Source organism: Erpetoichthys calabaricus, chromosome 7, assembly GCF_900747795.2.
Source record: "Erpetoichthys calabaricus chromosome 7, fErpCal1.3, whole genome shotgun sequence".
NCBI lineage: Eukaryota > Metazoa > Chordata > Cladistia > Polypteriformes > Polypteridae > Erpetoichthys > Erpetoichthys calabaricus.
Genome location: NC_041400.2, coordinates 176,405,437 through 176,431,504, shown reverse-complemented (window position 1 = coordinate 176,431,504; position 26,068 = coordinate 176,405,437). Strand labels below are relative to the sequence as shown.

Below are 26,068 nucleotides of genomic sequence, written 5' to 3'. Positions count from 1 at the left end.
ATAGTGACAACAATGTGATTTGATGATCTGCAGTCTTCCACTGCGTTAGCCTACAATACCACAATGGGTGGTGGCATTCTTGTGGATTAGGCCATAACATTCTATTCTCTCACACACAAGCAATAGAAAAAAATATCATACACGCACAAAGAAATATGCTTATACTGTCCCAATTGTAACACTGGGCTATGCATTGCTGACTGCTTCAAAGCATATCATGTGAAGTGCAATGGACAGTAGACATACCTCTCCTGCTGTATTTATGGCAATATTTTTGTTATTTACTTGTTTCTGTTACAATTAATAATGTATTTGCATCCATTCCTCATCCTGAACACTCATAAAATTATAATGGCTGGAGACTTTAATTGTGTTTTAATTCAGACCTGGATAGGTGTTCAGTTACAGTGGCAATAACATCTAACACTATAAAAACAATTACACAGTTTGTAATCAATCATAACTTATTAGACCCATGAAGCTTTCTAAATCCAAACTTAAGAGCATATTCTTTCTTCTCACCAGTACATCTTTATTACTCAAGAACTGATTATTTCTTTAAAGATAACAATTTTTTGCCCATGATCAAGTCTTGCATGTATGACACTATTGTTATCTCTGACCATGCCCCTCTGATCATGGAACTAAAAATCACTATGCCCCACAAACTCATCTTGCAGCTGGCATCTATACCCTCTCCACCCCCCTCCCTGTTATTAGCTGATGAGATAAGTACAGAATATATACATATCCAAACAAATTGATTATTTTTAGAGACAAATATATCCTCAGAGGTCTTTAGGCCTTTTTAAGAACACAGATTATTCCATATCTCTCCCACAAAAATAATTTGGAAACCAAGAAGGTGTCTGAATTAATCACTGAAATTAGCAGTAGTAGTATGTATCGTGATCGTGACTGAGAGAATAAAATTGTAAAAAAACAGTAACTTTTACAAGTACTATAAATGTACACCGTCTGTTACAGACGCAAACCAAATGTATGTGTTTATTGTATACTATTAACAATAAGAGTAGCTCACTACTGAAAATGGCAAATAAAGAAGTCAGTCGGGATTGAACCGGGGACTCTTAATTACAAGTCAGCAAGTCTTACCGCTACGCCACGGAAGCTGTGGTATCGTCCTTGAACCTTTTGTGAAAGTGTTTATTTGATCTTTGGTCTTCAGGCTTCACACATTATGTAGTTTATGCCAACATTTTGTCATTTACTACTAAAATATGAAAAACGTTTCTGTTTTAGCAATGTGTTTACACAGATTATTGTAGAAACGGAACACACATGAAATGCACTCGCTCCAAATAACAATCTACTATTTCCACTCCAAAACTTTAGCACTTCACTCCCAGATTATCAAGGCAGGAGCTGGAAGAACTTTGTACACGTTCTGTGGCGGTGGGGGGATGGAATAGCAGGCTGCTTGTCTTTATCGGCACATTTACAGGACAAAAGACGCTGACTGAGAGGTGCAATGGGATTTAAGGTGGGCCAGATCTGCAAGTTTTTTCATAGGCTCTGGTAATTCTAGTGTTAACCTCTGACACTGTCACTACTAGAATTACTAGATGCTGAAAACTCACTTTAGAGTGGGAAAACAGCAGGCCCTGATGGCTACCCTGCTGAATTTTATAAAATATTTTTGGTCTCAAGACCAAACCAGATTTATTAAATGCAGACACTTAGCTTTCAAACTTTGACGCTTGTTTAAAGTAATATATTCACACCCCAGAGATCTTATTATATTTGGATGCAGAAAAAACATTTGATATACTTGAATGGGACTACCTATTCACCACATTGCACAAATTTGTATTTGGCCCAAATATATGTGCATGGATCAAAATACTGTATACCAGTCCAAAAGCTTCAGTTTGTATTAACAATATTATTTAAGACTACTTCAAACTAGAACATGGTACTAGACAAGGATGCTCCCTGTCACAACTGCTATTTGCAGTTGTCATTGAGCCATTGGCAGTTCACTTTTAAAATGCATCTAAGATAAAATATCACTATATGCAGAGGATATGGTACTATATGTATCAAACTCATGTACACATGTAAAAATGTTAGTCTTGAATGCACAAATGGAGGTCTAAAGTTTGAAAATACAACTTATGTGAAGGACTGGGAAATCATTGTGGACTCACTATCCACATCCAAATAGTATCCTACTGCATTTTAAGAAGGTGTAATTTGGTCCATCACCTCTCCACTAAAGGGTTTCCTCTCATCGCTTTGCCACCTTCTGTCCACACTAGACATAGCTCAGTTCTACGCTCTCTGATGTCTTTTTTCCTCCTTATTTCTTTGAGTGCTTCCTCTCATTCTTTTTTTTTCCAACCTTTTCCTCAGGCTTTCCTATACACCTCTGTGGAAGCTATGTTTTAATTAATTGTCACCTGAGGAGTGCCAGTATGAAACAATTGAACTAATTAACCAATCAACTTGCCACTACACTGAATACACCACGGCTGCCCTAATCGTCAGCATCCATAGAACCTGAGCTTGAGCGAACTGTTTCAGTTGAAAAACTAAAAACATGCACACTGCAACAGACCCCTAATTTGTTTTATTGCAGTCCACTCATTTGCCAGTCTTCAAACTCTACTTATCCAGAGCAAGATTGTAGAACACTTGCTGCCAATCCCAGCAAGCAACAGGCACAAGGCAGAAACAATCTTTAACGGGGTGCCAGCTCATTGCTGGGCATAAATTGACTTACAACATCTTCTTAGGGTTCACTAGCTGCATTCACCTGATCAGGTCAATGAGGTCAAGTTTTTAAAGCATTTTAAGTTTTGAAATGTTGCTTGTTCAGAACCTACTATATTGAGAAAGTTCCAAATAGTACTGAATGAGCTGTGGTTTTCCAACTCCCTTTCTTGGTTGATTGGAAAGTCTAAATTTGTTGCAAATCGTTCAGAATTTAGCTTGCAAAATTAATACATTAGATATTTTTTGTGTAAAATATGTATCTTTTTTTGTGTTTTTATGGTTTATAAAGATGAGCAATGCACTGTGCTTTTTGTATCCAGGAATTTCATTATTCTGTATTCTGTCTATAAAATTGATATAAAGCATACACCAGTATTTGAATCTATTTTCATTATGCAGAGCTTGTCATACTTAGAATTCATTGTAATGATATTTCACCTGCATAAATAAATATTTATCAATCTACCCATCTTTCTATTTTCATAAACTTCATTATCGTTAAGGTGATTGCAGCGCTCTGTAGCCTGCTGTAAAAATTAAAACAGTGCAGCTCTGAAAGTCATTCTGAGCAAGGCACCATTCCATCAATTACCCCTAACTGTTAGGGTAATTTAATCAGTCATCTTTGAATTTAGGCATAAAACTGCAATGAACAGTCCTCTTGATAAGGTCAGCAGTTTCTAAAGCTTTACGTTTGAAATGGATCACTAAATATGCTAACCTTTAGTTTGAATGAATTCAGTAAGTCATTAAATAATAAATGTTACAATGACTTTGTGATATGAATTATTTATCTTTAGAGGCAGTGGCCTGTAATAATTATTTTCTTATACTTTTATGCCCTCTTCATTTTTCTTTAAGGCAAGGGTATTAGAAAATATGAGTTCTAATGTTCAAAACGTGCCAAAAACGCTGTTGGTCAAAATGTTTCACAAAGAATATTATTAAAAATAGTAATATGAATGGAAATAAAAACACATAAGTATCATTGAATATTGGCTGATATTCAATAATGTTTATCTGTGTTTTATCATTAACATTAAGGAGGTGTTTAACAAACCAAATTCAAGGCGTTGACGTAATTTTTTCAAAACAATGCTTTCTAGTCACTTTTATTGTAAGACTCTGTTTTGTCTTATAAGGTCTTATGGTGACCCTATTTTCACCCTTTATGCTCTTTATTGTGTAGACTTTCATAAAATGTCTTAAATTCCTTATACTTAGCACACTGTCGTCAGGTACTTAAGCACTCCTCTCTTACTCACTCTCTCTCTCTCTCTCTCTCTCTCTCTCTCTCTCTCTCTCTCTCTCTCTCTCCCTCCCCCCCTCCCTCCCTTCAACATCTGTAACCTCAGACAATTAGACAGTAAAGAAACAGGCTGGAGTTAAGTTACATATTTAACTACTGTATGTATCATTGATAATATGCCCAAAAATAATAAGGAAGCAGAGTATAATATGAATGTTGATAACCCATACTATTACAGTGTAAGTAGCAGTTAGGGAATCCATTTCTGGACGGGTTTATCCATTTCCGGGAATTCGGGAATCCATGCATGTCATTCCTGGGAATCCCAGGCTCCCGGGGATGAAACAGTGCACAGGCATCTCACAAGTGAGCGGTTTTAGAACGACTGACACTTACTTTTTAATAAAACTACTGCAATATGTTGACACCAATAAAAGACTAACCTTAACTACAAGCAGTTCATGCTGTCATATATTTAGTTAGTTGCCATAATAAGAGCGTAGAAAGCACAACGTGTCCAGCGTGTGGTCGTCCAGGCGAGAGCGCACTTTCATGCAGAGTATGCCAGCCGCTGAGAAAGTACGCGCTGCCTCCACAGTCATCAGATACTGATATACTTGTTCTAAACAACGCCCATGCTTGCTGTTTCTCTGAAACACTGCCATTTCAGCTTTTACTGATGCATACAGTTTCTTGTCATCATTCTATGATGGCAAGTTTCTTGGCAGAGATAATGCGGATGCAACAGACTGACACATTGCAATTTCAAGTTGCTGTTCAAAGCTGTCAACAGCACAGACGTCAATGAACTCTGCCCTGTCCCGGTCTTCGTGAGATGCAGAGTGCAGACACCTCCCAGTCCACTGTGCTCAGTTTTAGTGGGAGCCGGGAGACTGACTGCTGCTGGTCTGTTGTTGACTGAATTAATGAGCAACACACTACACCGTGGGCCAAAAAACCATGCCACTTAATTATTTTCAACTATAACTCTGTTATTTCTTGATCAATTTTTACACTTTTACACGCTATATATGTGAGCTTGGCCGTTCCCGTTTTCCCGGGAATTCCAGCAGTTTCATTCCTGGGACTCTGGGAGCCCGGGAATGGATTCCCTAGTAGCGGTACATCTTGCATCCATAGATGGCTCTCAACTTATCTGCAGTCTAGCTTGCTTTGCTTTGAATGGTGTCCTGATACAGGCCACATGCCTGTCTTAATATGGCTGCTGAGATAGATTTGTCTTCAACATGGTCTTCTCTTTATTGCCAGATGGTGAAAGAGAGTGGTAAATACCAACTTTATACCATTCTTATCATAAACCATGAACCAATGGGGCGTTGTGGAACAGAAAGGCCTCTGACTCGTAACCAATCACAAACTGCCGTAGCTTTAGACCAGTAGAATTAGTTTACCTTTCCCTTCCTAGACCATTTACCAATGGAAGTTCTCAAGTACAACTCATCCTCCATTTGCTTTATTTAGTTGTTTTCTGTTCCTGCCAGCTGGGCAGTTTATGGCCTTCCTGGTTTATAGGTTCATGTGCATCCAAAAACCGTCAACCTTGCCATATCAATCTCCACCAATACCCCTGCCATGAATTTCACATCCAGGGTCAGTCCTAAATACCTGGTTTGGGGACAGGGGGTTATTTGTGTTGTTTAAATAAACATTAAAGCCCCTCTGCTCTTGTCAATATAATAAATTGTGTCTCCTGAAACACTAATATTGCGTTTGCTTTGTCTATCTTACAAATCAAAACATACTAAATATGTACAGTATCAACTTATATAGTATGCTAGATATACACTCCACTACAGATTCATTTTAACAAATTAATCAGCTTTTCATTTTAATCTTTTGCCCAACAGACAAATTAGATTCCCGCCTTGACGCCTGGGGTAGTCTCTAATGCAGGATCGTCTGTCTTTATATTCCTTTATTGAGAAGGGCAGTGCTTTCTGACTTTCCTAGTTTGGGGTATTTTTACCCAGCTGATCCCATCTCCCTGGAAAGACAACACAGCAGGCTCTGAGGCATCTTGTCAACCCTCTTTTTAATTTTCCCCCTGGTACTTTCAGCCAATTTTGGAAACAGAGCCAAAGCAAACTCTGGCAATAGTTATATTGTTAGTAAGGCACAGTGGGCTATTTCATGGAGAATGTGCCCATAACCATTCTTGAAAGCATTCATTTCTTAATTTTATCATTAAAACCAAAGCCTCTGAGTTTTTATTGACCTAGTTCCATACAAATCCCATAGTGATAAATCATCAGCATTATGTCTGTAATTCATGTAATTTAAACATATATTTAGATAATTATGCAGGCAGTTAGCATCATATCGCCAGTGCCTTCTGAGGCTATTGCATAAAATTCAATCAGTGATATAAACTGTGACAGTGGAAAATAAATTCACTTTGTCCCTGAGCACTGAATTGCCAATACGAAACACCTTCTAGTTTTATCTAAAAGGAAAGGCCTGCTCCAAAAGGAAAAAATATGCATTCTAAAAAGGAATAAAAGTGTAGCTTAAATGGGAATGATGTTTTCAAAATGAGAGGTATGACACTGAAATATGTACGCAGGCTCACCTGTGTCTTTAAAGATGCATTCTAACCAGAGTTTTTTTTTTTTTTTTTTTTATTAATTTTATTGTAATCATTCCATACAAATAGATCAATTTATACAAAAAAGAATTGAAGACAAATCAAACCCCACCCTTGAGAATGAGAGCATGGCCAAAGGAGAATTGCTTAGGGCTTTTTAATAGGGCAAAAATAAACAAAAAAAAGGAAAAAAAAAAAATATATATATATATATATAAATAAAAAATGGAGAAGGGAAAGAAATGCGGAAATAATTCTTTCTTCTTATTCTAAAATATTATTGATTAGATTATGCCAGGTTTTGAAAAAATTCTGTACAGATCCTCTAACTGAGAATTTGATTTTTTCCAATTTCAAATAATATAAAACATCGGTTTCCCACTGACTTATCAGAGGAGAGTTAGGATTCTTCCAATTTAACAAAATAAGTCTGCGTGCCAAAAGTGTAGTGAATGCAATCACAGTTTGCTTGTCCTTCTCCACTTCAAGTCCGTCTGGAAGAATACCGAACACAGCTGTTAATGGGTTAGGAGGGATTGTGACACCAAGGCTGTCTGAAAGGCACTTAAAAATTTTGGTCCAAAATGATGTTAGTTTGGTGCAGGCCCAAAACATGTGACCCAGTGAGGCAGGAGCTTGGTTGTAGCGTTCGCAGGTTGGATCTTGCCCTGGAAACGTTTTGGACAGTTTTAAGCGAGACAGATGAGCTCGATATATAATTTTTAGTTGAATAATTCTATGCTTTGCACATATGGAGCTTGAGTGAATTCTCTGCAATGCTACCTTCCACTCCTTTTCTGATATATTAATTGAGAGATCTTTTTTCCATTGTCCTCTTGGATCTTTGAAAGGAAGGGACTCTAATAAAATTTTATATAATGCAGAAATGGTGTCTAATTCCTCGAAACTGAGCAGTATTTTTTCCAGCATGGTGGAGGGTACGAGATGAGGAAAATTGTGCAGCTTCTGTTTAACAACGTTTCTAATTTGAAGATAGTGAAAGAAATGTGTAGCTGGGATTTTGAATTTGGAACATAATTGTTCAAAGGATGCAAAGATATTAACCAGAGTTAAAAGGAAATGTTAGCATTTTTATTTTATAATGTTTGTTCTTCTTCATGTCTAGACATGGGCATGGCATATATGTGTGAAGTAATGTGAGAATAGTTGTGTGGTTTTGGTGGCTGACTGATATAAGAGCAAACTGCCATGTCCAGTAATTGTCTACATTTTCTGAAAATAATGGAAGGGCTTATTAGCAATGCAACAGTTCTTGCATTCGAATTGAACTAAAGCGAGCAAGTAAAAGTTTTTTTTTATAAAGCACATGTAAAAATTACATTGTGTTGATAAAAGTGTTGTACTTCCACTTTAATAAAAGAACCTGTTTCTGTGTGTCTTTCTGATTGCTATGTCTCTGTCATTCCAACAGATGGCACATAACAAACATTTAGATCAGGGGTTTCCAACCTGGGGTTTCAATGCCCCCAGGATGTGCAAGATGACATTTCATGGGGTTAGACAAAGAAGAAGGTTGTGCCAGTGAATAAGCTGCAGAAATACCTGTTCTCATGGGTTACTTGCTGCAGGCAGAGCATTTCTAAAGGCAAATAGTGTTTGTAAGAGAGTAGAATTTGGACCTTACCATGACCCACAGAGAAGGGTGAGGTCTAATATTGATTTCTGTGCAAGCCATGATCATGAAACATCTCATATTGAGGTTTGTTTGACATTTTTGCTTTTCTCATGATTACACTCAGCCCATCTCTCCTGCGGGCGGTCCTGGCAGTAGCGCAGCAATTTGAACTGTGCAGCGCATCTATTTTTGAAATGCAGTGCAGGTATTATTGGGGGATAAACTCGTCAACTGTTAATTGCTTAGCAGCACTCTGACACCCATTGCTTTATGTGGGTCTCCAATCCACTGTACCCCTTGATCATTGATATTGTGTCATTTCTGCGCACCGTTTGATACATTTCAAGATACCCCAACCCCCGGATTGTCAATCGAGTGTTTAAGCTTCACTGGGGACACATTTACAAGATTATTGAGATTTATAAAGGTAAATTTCTCAATTTATATTTGGATTAAAACTTATTTTGTTTTAATTTGTTCACCTGCAGTACTGTATATGGTTCAGAAATTACAAATTTGAATTCCTCATCTTCAACTTTGATATTACTTTTGTTAGGGGTACAAACATAAAGCAAATATTCTCTAGGGGTCTGAGGCATAGAAAAGGTTGAAAACCACTGATTTAGAGTACAAAAAAATGCATTGCATTTCTCATTCCAAAAGATGGCACATCACAAATGTTAACACTGCTTATGGCATATAAGAGAGGCATATGCATTGTATTTGTCATTTCAACAGTTGGCACATCGAAAACATTTGTAGCAGTGCATTTTATTATGTTTGTGATGTGCCATCTATTGGAATGACAAATGAAATGCATTTTAATACTACATGCAATTTAAAACACATTCCAATAGATGGTGCAATGCAAAAATTATTGCTTAAATATGAACCCATCTATGCTAGCATAGCTAGTATAAGAGATAAAATGCAAGGGAAACGAAAGCAAAGTTACAAACCATATAATCATTAGCACAGGCAAATTAATACAAAAAACAAGTATGAAAACTTACATCTAGATACGCTCAAAAGCTACAGAAAAAAGTTGTGTTTTGAGTCTACATTTAAAAACAGTAATGGAAGGAACAGGTCTAAAATTAAGGGGTGTAGGTTGTTCCAAAATCTCTGGGCAGCTACTGTGAAGACACGGTCTCCTTTGAGTTTTAATTGGAATTAAGGCACCTCAAACAATAACTGTCATAGATAGATAGATAGATAGATAGATAGATAGATAGATAGATAGATAGATAGATAGATAGATAGATAGATAGATAGATAGATAGATAGATAGATAGATACTTTATTAATCCCAAGGGGAAATTCACATACTCCAGCAGCAGCATACTAATAAAAAACAATATTAAACAATATTAAATTAATGAGTGATAACAATGCAGGTAGACAGACAGACAATAACTTTGAATAATGTTAATGTTTACCCCCCCGGGTGGAACTGAAGAGTCTCATAGTGTGGGGGAGGAATGATCTCCTCGGTCTGTCAGTGGAGCAGGACATTGACAGCAGTCTGTCGCTGAAGCTGCTCGCTGTCTGGAGATGATACTGTTTAGTGGATGCAGTGGATTCTCCATTATTGACAGGAGTCTGCTCAGTGCCCGTCGCTCCGCCACTGATGTCAAACTGTCCAGCTCCATGCCTGCAATAGAGCCTGCCTTCCTCACCAGTTTGTCCAGGCGTGAGGTGTCCTTCTTCTTTATGCTGCCTCCCCAGCACACCACCGTGTAGAAGAGGGCACTCGCCACAACCGTCTGATAGAACATCTGCAGCATCTTATTGCAGATGTTGAAGGACGCCAGCCTTCTAAGGAAGTATAGTCGGTTCTGTCCTCTCTTACACAGAGCATCAGTATTGGCAGTCCAGTCCAATTTATCATCCAGCTGCACTATATTATTTATAGGTCTGCACCCTCTGCACACAGTCACCTCTGATGATCACGGGGTCCATGTGTGGCCTGGGCCTCCTAAAATCCACCACCAGCTCCTTGGTTTTGCTGGTGTTCAGTTGTAGGTAGTTTGAGTCGCACCATTTAACAAAGTCCTTGATTAGGTCCCAGTACTCCTCCTCCTGCCCACTCCTGATGCAGCCCACGATAGCAGTGTCATCAGCGAACTTTTGCACGTGGCAGGACTCCGAGTTGTATTGGAAGTCCGATGTATATAGGCTGAACAGGACTGGAGAAAGTACAGTCTCCTGCGGCGCTCCTGTGTTGCTGACCACAATATCAGACCTGCAGTTCCCAAGACGCACATACTGAGGTCTGTCTTTAAGATAGTCCATGATCCATGCTACCAGGTATGAATCTGCTCCCATCTCTGTCAGCTTGTCCCTGTCATGATGATCTTTGTGACCTAGTGGTGGAGTGGGGTTAAAGCAAGACAACAATATAAGGTGTGGCCTATCCAATTAAAGCTTTAAAAAATAATAAAGTGTTAAACAAACCTTAAAATGAATGAAGATCCAATCAAAGGAAGGTAAAACTGGAGTGATGTGACTTCTTTTTTTAGTGCCACTCAATAATCTTGCTACAGCATTCTGTACCAAAGGCTAATGTAGTAAAGATGATTGACTGATACCCATATACACAAAGAATTACAATAATTCATCAGCCCCCCCCCCGACCCATCCATAAACATTCCAATCTGTAGCAATTTCTTCTGCCCAAGTCACATGAGATGACCTGCTCCGTTGATGACAGAGATGACCTGCTCCATTGATGACACTGGTAGCATTTAGCCAGCTCTCATTTCCACTGATGATTTAAGCATGCAGTAGATGTTCTCTTTAATAGTTTGGCAATTGCTTACTTTGAGCACCATTTAGAAATATTTTTTTTTATTTTATGATGTAAGTCTTCATTTACTAGCTAGCTTAAGCAGGCCTTTCTGCTGCCTGTGACGTTATACTACATGGCATACCAGTCTCTCACTGTTTTGTTTAGCCTAATAAATGTTAAATAAATGTTTTCAAAAATTAAATATCTTCGGTGGGCTAGCGCCCTGCCCAGGGTTTGTTTCCTGCCTTGCGTCCTGTGTTGGCTGGGATTGGCTCCAGCAGACCCCTGTGACCCTGTGTTAGGATATAGCGGGTTGGACAATGGATGGATGGATGGAAAAATTAAATATATATTTTTGTGTCTGGCTTTGTGGAGGTCTGAGAGGGGTGCTGCACCACCTTGTGGTGGTTGCTGTGATATTTTTTGTGCCAGTAGTTGGTGTCTGGCAGCACTGGGAGTTAACCAACCCTAGGAGCCAAAAATCTTCACAGGCCAAGTTCAACATTATACTGGATCACTTTAGAGCCATTAGTTAAGCAAATGCTTAATGTCTTTGGGATGATTTTTGAAAACTGGAATACCTGTAGAAAAAAACATGGTAACGTGGGAAGAACATTCAGTTTCCACACACGATTGGTCTAGAATTTGAAAGTGGTCACCTAAAGCTGTAATAGATAGATAGATAGATGGATACTTTATTAATCCCAAGGGGAAATTCACATACTCCAGCAGCAGCATACTGATACAAAAAACAATATTAAATTAAAGAGTAATAAAAATGCAGGTAAAAACAGACAATAACTTTGTATAATTTTAACGTTTACCCCCCCGGGTGGAATTGAAGAATCGCATAGTTTGGGGGAGGAACGATCTCCTCAGTCTGTCAGTGGAGCAGGACAGCAGTCTTGTCACTGAAGCTGCTTCTCTGTCTGGAGATGATACTGTTTAGTGGATGCAGTGGATTCTCCATTATTGACAGAAGCCTGCTCAGTGCCCGTCGCTCTGCCACAGATGTCAAACTGTCCAGCTCCATGCCTACAATAGAGCCTGCCTTCCTCACCAGTTTGTCCAGGCGTGAGGCGTCCTTCTTCTTAATGCTGCCTCCCCAGCACACCACCGCGTAGAAGAGGGCTCTCACCACAACCGTCTGATAGAACATCTGCAGCATCTTATTGCAGATATTGAAGGACGCCAGTCTTCTAAAAAAGTATAGTCGGCTCTGTCCTCTCTTGCACAGAGAATCCGTATTGGCAGTCCAGTCCAATTTATCATCCAGCTGCACTCCCAGGTATTTATAGATCTGCACCCTCTGCACATAGTCACCTCTGATGATCACGGGGTCCATGAGGGGTATGGGCCTCCTAAAATCCACCACCAGCTCCTTGGTTTTGCTGGTGTTCAGTTGTAGGTGGTTTGAGTTGCACCATTTAACAAAGTCTCTGATTAGGTTCCTATACTCCTCCTCCTGCCCACTCCTGATGCAGCCCATGACAGCAGTGTCGTCAGCGAACTTTTGCACGTGGCAGGACTCCGAGTTGTATTGGAAGTCCGATGTATATAGGCTGAACAGGACCGGAGAAAGTACAGTCCCCTGCAGCGTCCTGTGTTACTGACCACAATGTCAGACCTGCAGTTCCCGAGACGCACATACTGAGGTCTGTACCCTAGTGCTAATACCCTCTGCACCTTTGTAATGAGTGAATGTAATCCTGTTTTAATCACTTTGGCCCTGCAATGTACTGGTGCCCTGTCCCTGTTCCTGCCTTGTGCTCTACTGTATGCTATCTGGGATAGGCTCCAGCATCCCCTGTGACCCTATTTATGACTATGCAGTTTGGAAAATGGCAGACTGACTTAATCACTGTGTGGAATGGTGTGCCTTTAACACAAAGATTTGGTTATAACTAAATCCAAATACATTTTGGATAAATTAATTTTAACATTTAAAAAGTTAATCTGTTAGGGAACAGTATAAAATTATTAGACTTTCAAGAGCAGATACAAAGAGTTGTTGATTCTTTTTTTTATGTATCAGGGGCTGAAAGCAGCCATCAAATCTTAAGGGGATGGTAGTAAAGTAACTGGAAATCCTTTTATATTGCACATGTAGCTTGTCTCATCACTAGTGCATCAGCTTGAAAGTTTTTTTTCCTTATTTTATCCGTACAGATTGTGTTAATGAGGCACACTAGAGGTTGATCTGCAAATGTTTGGAGGCCGCTTATTTCATTTTAGACATGAGAGGACTTGTTTTTTTCTCTTTGGGATTAATTCAATGGAGAGAGTAGACTGAAAGGAATTGTTTCTTTCATGTTCCACTGCTTGATTGTTGTAGTAACAAAGATAAAGGCAGAACAGGATGCTACAAAGGATTTGTAGAGAATAATAGTTTCCTAATTATAAATATTTCAGTTTAGAAGTTAATTTTATTTAAATACTTAATATAATTCAGAGTGGTGTAGTGCTAGCGCCGCTGCCTTGCTGTAAGGAGACCAGGGTTCACGTCCTGGATCCTCCCTGCATGTTCTCCTCGTGTCTGTGCAGGTTTCGTCTGGGTGCTCCAGTTTCCTCACACAGTCCAAATACATACAGGCTAGGTAAATTGTGACATTATATTGGCTGTTGTGTGTGTTCGCCCTGCGATGGACTGGCATCCTCTCCAGGGTTTGTTTCTGCTTATGCCCCATGCTATGATCCTGTTCAGGTCTAAGCAGGTTAGAAAATGACTGACTTAATATAATTAAAAAATATAATTAAAAAAAATATTACATGTCACTTCTATTTTTAGTTGTGCAGTAAGTCATAGAAGCAGGAGGGTGCAGTTGCATGGTGCACTATATTTTTTACTGTTTTTCTTTTGTTGTGTTAATTTCCGAGCATTAGAGTTGGAACATGTTTCATCCTGGATGATAAATGACAAGCTGTATAGGATTAATGGTTAAGAGATCAGGTGAAGTAGCATCCACCAAGGGTTACAGACCCTTTAACTGACAGTGATAGGCCATAGAGGACCAACAGGTGGCAGCACAGAGTCCCTTAGCTGAAGAAGGTTGGCCCATGTTGCCTATTTAAGGATGAGGTCAAGGAGGGCTGGCAGATGGCCAATATTTTCTCATCTGGCTGCTTGGAAAGCACAGTTATATTGTGTTACAGCACAACAAAAATGTAATAAGCAATGCTTAACCAAACAATGGATGACAACAATCGTTGGTTTCTTTTCTCTGAATGGCTCTGAACAAACTAATATGTGAGAAAGCCAAAACAAGTCTCTTGTAACCTTGTTAGCTTTTAAGTTTACTTCAGAAAAAATGAACCAAAAATGTTGAAATTTTTATAACAAAAATGTTACTACGTGTATCAAAAACATGTAAATACCAAAACGTCAAAATAAATACACTAGGGAATGTATGTCTAATGTCCACTGCTGTACTGATGCAGATTTAGCACATATCCTTTGTGTGATACCATTTGAGACACCAATGCATAACCCAACGTTGCAACTATGACAGCAGAAATGTGTTTCTTTGCCCCCTATTCTTATTGTGTTTTTTTTTCTGCTGCTTTACCATAAAAAGAAGGTAGAATGTTAGTGTCTGATGCACACGGTTGACACCACATATTGTGTTATTGCAGGCTACCAGCGCAAAGCTTAGTGACTTCAAGATTTCGCCTGACACAAACATTGACAGTTGCTGCATTGCAAACAGTGTATAGAGCGCTAACGTCTTGCTTGCCCTTGGACTTGGTCATGATTATTTTGCCATTTTGTCACTGCCGTACCATGCTCAAGCATCATGTGACCAAATTCACCAGACATATTACAGCAGTTTGGTCATGCAGTCCTGTATCATGCATCAGTTTCATATTCCTTGTCAATGTCTGATGACCAGTTCACATTAGCATCACTGTCGCTCAAATTGAGCAATCATTCAGCTCATTCTAAAACTGCCTTTACCACTACACTCATGAATATTGATGAATGATGATGAATATTGATGAATAACCTTAGAGTGCCAAAAACACATAGAAATATTCATGATGTTTGGCACCATGATGTTATTTCATCCAATAGATAGCAGCAGAATACTGTCCCGCACTTTATTCAGGCTTGAAAATGTAAAGTGAATCATTAAACGTCACCCTGAGTCTGACTCATGGTTGACCATAATTGCATAGAATTCCAATCCCAACTCATGCTCAGGTTCGTCAGGGGTGTGTTCTTGCTCCTACTCTGTTCAATGCTTCTATGGACTGGGTGTTGGATAAGGTCTTGGGGTCCAGCGGCTGTGGGGCATCTGTTGGTGAAGAAAGGTTCATGGATCTTGACTTTGCTGACGATGCTGTGATCTTCGCGGAGTCAATGGTGGCTCTGATCGGGGAGCTCGAGAGACTGAGTGAGGAGTCTGAGTGTCTGGGCTTGAAAGTGTCCCGGATACAAACCAAGATCCAGGCCTTTAATGATGTCTTGGGCATGGCCATCAGCAGTGTGTCTGTTTGTGGAGAGAGTGTCAACCTTGTCGAGAAGTTTACTTACCTTGGCAATGACATTCATGTCTCTGGTGACTCTTCCTTTGAAGTCAGTAGACGGATTGGGAGAGCATGAGGGGTCATGAGGTCGCTGGAAAGGGGTGTGTGGCCCTCCCGAATATGTATACAAAAGGACGAAGGTCCAAGTCTTTAGAGTCCTGGTGCTTCCTGTCTTGCTATATGGTTGCAAGACATGGATGCTATCCAGTGACCTGAGATGAAGACTGGATTCCTTTGGTACTGTGTCTTTTCGGAGAATCCTCGGGTACCACTGGTTTGACTTTGTGTTGCTCATGGACTCCTGAATGAGGCATATTACCTGCACCGTGAGGGAGCATCAGTTATGGCACTTCGGGCATGTGGCGCGTTTCCCCGAAGGTTATCCAGCTTGTAAGATCCTCATTGTTGGGGACCCGAGTGGCTGGACCAGGCCAAGGGGTCGCCCATGTAACACCTGGCTGCGGCAGATAGAGGGTCATTTACGGAGGATGGCACTGGACCACGTGTCTGCCTGGGGGATTGCCAACTGGGATCCCGAGTTGTTTCATCATGTAGTGGGTGTGGCAATGCACTCTACCAGTGCATGCTCCCCAACTTCACTTGTTAGTTTTAAATTAATATTTCTCTTGTGTTCTTTGTCATTTTGTATTTTTTGTTAATATTGTTCTGTGTAAATATGTTTAGCATTTACAGGTATGTGCTGTGTATATTTGATTAATGGCGATTGTCATTGTGTTTTATGGTTTTATGATCCCCTAAGAGATGAGGTCACAGTGATGTCACTGTTGAAGAACCACCCTCAGCCTTTATATCCAGGTAGAGGAGTTAGGACACTCAGTGGATCATTGAGTGTTAGAGAATTTGGATCATTGTGTAAACACTGTTTGGATTTTTTTACTGGTTTGTTTGCTTTTTGCTACCACCTTTGAGGGTACATAGTTTGGATTGTGGATTGGACTTTTTACCTTTTTCCTTGTTTTGTCTTTTGAATTTCTTTTGTTATTTATTAAATTCTTTAAATTTCAAGAACAATGTTTTGTCTTTGTCTCTTCAAAACAGAGGTTTCAGGGTGATCCCCCACCTTAAAGAGCATTTTTTGGCATTCTTGAATTTTTAAAGTGTTTTAGAACTATTAAAGCTTAAGCGCCCCATTCCAGACCCATGGAAGCCATAATGCCTGCTTTTTGAGTTTGGGGGTTAGACTGCTATGGGAGAGGTTTATTTCTGGTCTGGGTTTCTGCCTATTTTGAGCCCTGTTTTCCTTTTTTGTTGCAGATTTCACCATAATTTAAATTTTTAAATCGAAAGCATTTTAATGTCTATTATCTACAAATTATAAATATGACAATATAAAGTGGACAAAAAAAAAACTTCATTTCAAAAAGAAACAAATTTTATCTGTGCCCAAATATACAAAGGAGAGAAAAATGAAATGTAATGACTCATCAACCTTTTAATTCATAATAATACTGGCAGACTTCATTTAAAGAAGAAAAATAAAATTGGCTGCCAGTACCATAAAAACTATATGTAGTTTATGTAATCAGCAGTGGGTTTATTTTCTGCAAAAAATGTATTCAAATATATAAACATTTGTATAATTGAAACATCCTCTGAGCATATCGTCAGAAATTAAAGTGAGGTGTGCACGAGTAGCAATACCAGCAAAAATATGGGTGGTGTGTGTGTTTTTATACATGACGTCAGAATTGTTGTTTAGTATCAACATGTAATGGCAAGCTGCATTGCCGCTCCAACAGGATCAATCTGTGTGCTTCAAGGTTTGATGAATGTTTCAATGTGCTGAAGCAAATCATCTGACTTAAATGCTGACATGTGAATGTCTTCATGGTGCTTTGTTCATCCATTTCGTGCACAGGTAATACAAGTGTCTCATTTTCTCCATTGTAATGATGCAATACATTTAAACATCTCACATACTGTGTTCTGTGTCACTGTTATTCAGAATGCAAACATCTTTCTTCCCTCAACTCACAACTCAGCGAAACCAGATGTTATTTTCTCACCATAATGATTTCTTGCACTGTCACTTGATGGAATCCTCCAGATTTACTTAAAGTACATGCGCAAGCATTGTCAGTGTACTGCTTACGTAGCAGCGGCATCCTCAAGCTCACGCGTCGCATAGCGTTAAGTATATCCCAAGCCTAAGAGGGCCCTTTAAGGTTTGTTTTCATCAGTACTGCTACACATGACTATTTCTTATGAATTTTGCATTTACCTCCTTTTTAAATTTATTGATGACCCACTAGCAGCTGTTGTGAACCACCCCATGGTGAAACAAGATCGATAGGTGGAATCCTCCTTGGTGAAACAAACTTACTCAAAACTTGATTGGTTTGTGCTGCTCTGGCCAGCAGTTAAAGTGTGCCTACTGGTGACCCACACCAGAACCACAGAGCCTCAGGTGCAATTAATTGTACACTTTGTAACTGAAATACCACAAATCTGACATATTGCCAAAAGGCCTTTCCCAAATGGAGCCGCAAGTCGGCGCATGACTGTACAATAAAATTATTTTTTATTTATTATTCTTTTTTTTTTTTTTTTTAAATTTTGTGAGGAAGAGAGAGAGAGACACTTACAGACACATACTGTTAAAGAATGAACACACTGGTATGTGTAGAAAAACAGAAGCTGCTAGGATGTGGAAAATCATATCAGTACAAATGAGCCATGCATTTATAATATTGAATCATTTATTTACAAAAGACAAGGGAGAAATGATCGAAGGGACTAAGAAAGCGATCAAAACAAATTAACATGGAAAATCTCAGCATGTTCTTCCTGTACTGCTATTATCTTGAAGTGCGCTCACATAGTTGGTCCCTAAATAATCTTATATATCGTCTATGCTTGGAAGTGTGTGTGTCTGCCTATCTAGCTCGGAAGTGAGACGTGGAGTCGGGGTAAGGGCTCCACCTCTGAGGAAACAGAAACTCACTTAGCCGCGAATACAGAAGTGAGACAAGCACATCAGCAAAACTGTATCCCTTGTACTTTGCCTCCCACTGCTAATACACAAGTGATGTAAGCACGTCAGCAAAACGAGAATCTCCTAGGAGAGATGTGCCCAGAGTAGTTCCTTTCAATTACCTGACATCTCTACATTTCAATTTTTTTTTCTAACGATTTGATGATTAGTTTCTAGGACTCCAGGCTTATTATAGCACGGCTTACATAGCTAGTATATATATATGGTTCCCTGCCTTGTGCCCTGTGTTGGCTGGGATTGGCTCCAGCAGACCCCCGTGACCCTGTGTTCGGATTCAGCGGGTTGGAAAATGGATGGATGGATGGATATATATATTGTCGCAGTAGAGGCGTGGAGCCACCTCTAACACCCTCAGGTACCACTCTGAACACGAGGTAAAAGCACAAGACTTCTTTATTATATAATAATAAAGTGCACAAAGCACCCTCCACTCCACACTCATATAAATCACAATAACTCTCAGTACTACAAATCCTCCTCGCCCAGACACTTCGCCACCCTACCTCCCAGCTCAGCTCAGTGTACTGGGCTTCCCACAGTCCTTTTATATCCCCTGACCCGGAAATGGTTCCTGGCAAAACCCACAAGTCCGTTTTCCTTCCGGGTCAGGGTAAACAGTCCTTTTCTTCACCCCGGGAGCACGTCGTTTCTTCCGGACACGTGATACTGACGCACTCCCGGGTTATAGGGCACACAAGAGCCCACTAGCCCCCCTTCAGCGACTCCCGGTGGCCCCCAAGGTATCCAGCAGGGCTGTGTGTATAAACTACAAAGTCCATGAGGCCCTGCTGGAAGTCGGGGCACCATCATGCTGTCTGGAGGGCTCCTCCTAGCGGCCTGGGGGTGGCGACTGGAGTCCGTAGCCGGTCGTCCATCACAATATATATATATATATATATATATATATATATATATATATATATATATATATATATTACATTGACCAATCCCATAAGAAAAGCATGCTGTCGACTATCTCATAACAATGGTGCATGTCAAGGTTAGGGATATATTTGACAATAAGCTGACATTGAATGGACACGATAATGGGCAGGTGTAAAACCCAGAGTGACTTTGATCAGGGTCAAGTTGTTTAGGCCTGCTGACTGGATCTGAGCTTTTCCAAAATGGCAAGACTTGTGGAGTGCTCATAGTCAGTCATAGTGAGTATCTACTGACACTGTTGTGAGCTGGGAAAAAAATGAACTGGGTGTTGGACAGCCCAAGACTTGTCACTGTGAGAAGTCAATAAAGGCTGGCCAGTGTAGTACAAACTAATTGTGGCACAGATTGCAGGTAAATTTACTGATGAATGCAAGAGTAATGTGTCACAACACACCGTGCTTTAAATCCAGCTGCGTGTGGTATTGCACATCCTCAGTGCACCACAGGCCAGTCAGAGTGGCCCTGCTAACCCCAGTTCACTATCAAGAGCATCTACAATGGCCATGCAAGTGTTGGGAGTGGTTCTTGGATCAGTGGAAGAAGGTCGCCTGGTCCGGTGAATCCCATTTTCTGTTGCATCGTATGGACAGTCATATATATGTGTGTGTCATTTTCCTTGATAAGAGATGGCACCAGGATGCACTATGGGTAGACAAAAAGAGTTTGATCGTTTGGGTAATGTTCTGCTGGGAAATCCTGTGTCCAGGCATTCATGTGGAAGTTAATTTGATGTGTACTGCCTACCTACACACAGTTGCAGACTAGGTACACGCTGTCATGGCAACAGTAATCCTCGATGGATGTGACACCTTTCAGCAGGATAATGTGCCCAGCCACACTAGAAGCTTTCATTTACAGTATACCACATGCTATTGTTATGTTCCAGAGTCAGTCACGGAAACAATTACATCTTGGACTAGGAAAAATCACAATATTTTTAGTTATGCCTTTTTATTCTGTCCCGCTTGAGTTCTGGGTTACATTTTAATAAGCATTCACTGAGAAATCCTCCCTTCTCCCAGAAGAGATATATATCGTCTACGCTTGGAAGTGTGTTTGTCTGTCTGTCTGGCCTGGAAGTGAGACGTGGAGTCGGGGTAAGGGCTCCACCTCTGAGGAAACAGAAACTCTCTTAGCCGCTAATACAGAAGTGAGATGAGCACATCAGCAAAACAGTATCCCTTGTGCTTTGCCTCCCACCATTAATACACAAGTGATGGAAACACATTTCAATTTTTTTAAACATGCTAGTATTCTTTTATGCAATCCAGTGGCAAGGTAGACAAAACCTGCATACTGCACTCTCTCTTAAAGGTACTCTTAGCCTGGTGACTAAGTTTCATTTCTTTACTATGTCATCAGCTAACTATACGGTTACTGCCCCCTAGTGTCACCTAACAACTCACTTTGGATTGTGGCCTCCCTTGTGTTTTTTTTTTTTCCTATCCTTACTTCTTGTCACTTGCCATATTAATGTCAATTCTGCCTTGAAAACATCTTACAAACAGGCTATTTATTTAATGTTTATTTGTGATTATCATTAATTATTAAAATAACTTAATTAGAACGGGTGACTTGCAGCACATCCATCCATCCATCCATTTTCCAACCCGCTGAATCCGAACACAGGGTCATGGGGGTCTGCTGGAGCCAATCCCAGCCAACACAGGGCACAAGGCAGGAAACAATCCTGGGCAGGGTGCCAACCCACCGCAGGACACACACAAACACACCCACACACCAAGCACACACTAGGGCCAATCTAGAATCGCCAATCCACCTAACCTGCATGTCTTTGGACTGTGGGAGGAAACCGGAGCCCCCGGAGGAAACCCACGCAGACACGGGGAGAACATGCAAACTCCACGCAGGGAGGACCTGGGAATCGAACCCAGGTCCCCAGATCTCCCAACTGCGAGGCAGCAGCGCTACCCACTGCGCCACCGTGCCGCCCTCTTGCAGCACATTGAGTCTATAATTTCAGAGGCCAGATACCAAGAGACTTGCAGCCAACTATAGCTGGTCTGCGGCCGGTCTAAAGTACTTATTGGCAGATATTTCCAAAAGGTTGTTTGCATAATTATACAGATCAGAGATGGATGTCATTTTTTACAATTTGCTGTATATTAGAAATAATGCGAAGCTACTTTGATCCAGGTAAATGATTTTCATATGCATTACATATCAAGCATCATTAAATTTGAGAAGTTGTTAGGTATACTACTTTTATTTAGAATAAATCTATTGATGGTTAAACTTCCCATTCTGCTGGTAGCTGTTTGTTATGGCTAAATAAACTAAATTATTTAGATTTCTTTGACTGCTCCTGAAGCAAAATCTACTTGTCTTTTGAATGAGTGGTAGGCACTCTTCTCATTTACTGCTTTTTCTGAAGGCCTCATATTTATTTATTTATTTACTTATTTATTTGTGTAATAATTGAGTCACCAACCCCAAGTCTGTCAAAAACACCTTGGCTAAATCATTTAGGTTGTTTTAATTCAATGTCACATTACATGAGTTTCAGTCATTGTCATTGTCAGTGTTGCTGATCTTGTTACCAGACTATGTTAATTTACATGACAGAAAATCACTGGACTGTAATATTTAGCAACAGCATACTGACCTTCCAGCACAGTCATGCTTGTCCGTTTTTTATGACAGCTGGTAACATACTTCCTGATGGATGCAACATTATACGAAGGCATAGCAGGAACAGCCAGATCAGCCACAATCTCTGCCTTTTTATTTTCTTTTTTTCTGTTTTGTTGTGGTACATAACACAAGAGTCATCAGGTAGCCGAGCCTCTCTTCTATTTGTGGAGTCCAAAACACTTGTGTTCCTTATTCCTAATCACTGCATTATATGCCTTGTACTTCCATTTGAACATTCATTGGATGTCAGCTCTTATGCGCACAGAGCTCCCTTCTGCAATTAAAAATAAAATCAAACCTGTTTGATTCAACTCGCTAAAAATATGTAAATGAAGAATACAGCTGAAAATTGCAGGAAAAGTCACATAATATGACATGGCCTTTACACTCATTGGAATCCATTGGAACCATCTCTGGGAAATTCATTCAGGCAGTGTCTCCTTCAAAGCTTCAGGATGTTCACTTGGTTCACTGGATTCAGAGTACAGAGTATATCCCACATCATAGCCAGTCTGGCTAAAGGAAAGGTTCCTTCTCTCTAGAGACTGATCGAGCCTTTGACTGTGAGGGTCTTTTCGTGACACTGGGCTTGCTCACTACACTTTTTAAATTAGATTTCTTCTCCCTCAAACATTAATATTTGTCTCACTGGTTGGTCTATCACCTACTGCTTTGAAAGTAGTGGTCTAAATTCTTTTTCTGCATACACTTTTTATCTGACAATGACAAGTAAATGCAGTATCATTCATTCAACCACTAAATTTCTAAAATATACTTAACACATTGCAGGGTCACAGGGAGTAGAATGCCATCCTGGCAGCACTGGACAATCAACTTTGGATTAGGCAGAGCACAATCATTCACATACACTCTCTTATTAACCATGTACATCATTGGGATATGGCTAGAAAAGCAGATTTATGTGCAAACTTCACTCAGACTATGAATGGAGTGTATTATTAGTTATTCATTAGAATGAAAGCAGAAGTGCTAATTATTGTACCACCCAGCCTTCCTATTAGCATTTCCTTTCGCTCCTAGTGGTTTACTTGTGTTTATAACTTGCAAGAGATGATATTATGTTTTATTCTGTATTTGCAGGGAGCATACACTCATTGAGCAGATTATTTGGAACACCTGTACATCTCCTTATCCACCATATAGCAGCCAGCCAATGCATATAATCCTTCAGATACATGTCAGGAGCTTCTGTTAATGTTCACATCAAACACCAAAATGGGAAAAATGTAATCTTGGTGATTTGGACTGTAGCATGATTGTTGGTGCCAGACGGGCTGGTTTGAGTATTTCTGTATCTGCTGATCTCCTGGATGTTTCACACACAAAAATCTCTAGTGCTTACTGAGACTGGTGTGAAAAACAAAAGTATCCAGTGAGCAGCAGTCCTGCAGGCAGAAGCACCTTTGTGGTGAGGATGGTCAGAGGAGAACAGTCAAAGTTAGTTGGAGCAAATAGAAAGACTACGGTAACTCAGAATACCACTCTGAACAATTGTGATGAGCAGAAAAACATCTCAAAATGCACAACATGTTGAACTTTGAGGTGGATGGGCTACAACATCAGAAAACCAAAGTTGGGTTCCACTCCTGTCAGCCAATAACAGAAAGCTGATGCTGTAGTGGGCACAGGCTCACCAGAACTGGACAGCTGAAGACTGCTGAGGCACACAGATAGTAGGCTCAGAATTTGGCACCAACAGAATGAATTCATGTACCCAAAATGCCTTAACGTAGCCACAGTTCAGGCTGTTGGTTGGGGTGTAATGGTGTATGGAATGCTTTCTAGGTATACTTTGGACTTGATAATTCCAATCAATAATCGCTTGAATGCCATAAAACACAATTGCACCATTAGAATACACTCAGAACTGTTTCAGTTCCTCCTTACCCATTGATCTTGATGCATTTCATGGAGTTTGGCAAACATTTTAGTGAACTTCATAGTGGTCCCCTCATCACTAATAATGAGGTTCACTTCACACTGTCTTTCTTGAAGTAGAATTAAATTCTGTTTATTAATTATATTCTTTCAGTGCATTGTAAAACAGAAAGGTTATTTTCAAATTAGATCTTAAAAGCTTTATTTCTAATAAAGACAAAGTCGACCTTAATACAATCTCAAAATGGAAAGAACTGTCATGGAATGTCAAAAAAACAACACTTATCTGCAGTAATGTTTCACTATCCAAATTTGCAAATATCAAAGGAAAACCTATCTTCGAGTGTTTAGTTCAGCTATTAATATTTCCCATTTCTGACCTTTGCTTTGATTTCTTTTAGTAAGATTTTCAGTGTTGTATTTGAATATTGACATTAGAACAATGTAGATGAGAATAGGCCATTCAGTTCAACAAAGTTTGCCAGTCCTATCCACTTAGTTCTTCTAAAGGAAACATCAAGTTGAGTTTTAAAAGTCCTTAAAGTCCTACTGTCAACCACACTACTTGGTCTGTTATTCATTGTGTCTGTGGTTCTCTGTGTGAGGAAAAAACTCCTAATGGTTGTATGAAATTTACTCTTTAACAACTTTCAATGTGTGTCACTGTGTTCTTGTTAAACTCATTTTAAAGTAACAATCTCAATCCACGGGACTAATTCCCTTCAGAATTTTAAACACTTCAATCATGTGTCCTCTTAATCTCCTGAGAAGGCTCAGCTCTTTTAATCTTTCCTCATAACTCATCCCCTGTAGCTCTGGAATCAGCCTAGTTGCTCTTTTCTGGACCTTTTCTAGTGTTGCTATGTCCTTTTTGTAGCCTGGAGACCAAAACTGCACCCAGTACTTTAGATGAGGCCTCACCAGTGTGTTATAAAGCTTGAGCAGAACCTCCTTGGATTTGTACTCCACACATAAAGGTGCTATATAACCTCACATTCTGTTTGCCTTCTTCATGGCTTCTGAACACTGTCTGGCAGTTGATAGTATCAGGTCCACTACGATTCCTAAATCCTTCTCATAAGCGGTACTTTTAAGTTTCAAATCACCCAGTGTGTATTCAAAGCTAACATTACTACGTCCTACGTGTTATATTTTACTTTATATTTAATTACATTAAATTTCATCTGCCACAAGTCTGTATGTTATCCAAGTCCCTAAGTAATGAGCCAAATTATCTGCCAGTCCACCTAGTTTGATATCATCTGCAGACTTAGCCAGCTTGTTATTTATATTCTACCCAAATCAAATAGAACTGATCTTTGATTTCCACTCCTGGTCATCCCTTTAAACTTGATAGCCTTTCTTGTGCAAGGCTGCCAGTTTCGTTACCAATACTGTTCATAATACGGTACACTAATGTTCACACTTCAAGTGTCAGCAAACTAATTGACATCATTTCTTTGAACTATGACAAGGGAGTACATGGAGGAAGTTCATGTGAAAACAACTTGGACATACCAGCTTGCAATTGAAGCATCCCCAGTGAAGATTCAAACATTATAAATTAACATATTCCCAAATTTAATTTTTTATTCATGTATTCCACTAGAGTTTCCATTATATACTTTGCTTCTCAAAACCATGATATTAACTTTTCTTGTAAGTAATAGCATTAGGAGTAGTCATAGCAGGTGTAGTAGTGTTGTTTCAGGTATAAAGCATGCTGAAATTCTTACATGAATGTTCAACCATCATAAATCATGGCGCCACTCTCTTCTGCCATATTTTAAAATATATGCAGTAATTTTGAACAGCTCAATCCAGAAAGTGGAATATATAATTTTTTGTAAATGTAAATATTGTCAAATATTGTCCTTTAACTTTTATAGCAGGTATGAATGCCAGAATGATTGTATACTGTCCATGTGCTTTCATGGAAAAATTCTGCTTTCACTCTGTCTTATAAAATGATAAAGAAAGAATGTGGAAGGAATGAAAAGAGAAAC

The 26,068-nt window shown here is 39.6% G+C and overlaps 1 protein-coding gene across 1 annotated transcript in view; it reads left to right on the top strand.

Moving 5' to 3' along the window:
- Nucleotides 1-26,068, top strand: part of LOC114654898 (uncharacterized) — a 352,238-nt gene that overhangs the window by 153,500 nt on the left and 172,670 nt on the right. The window lies entirely within an intron of this gene.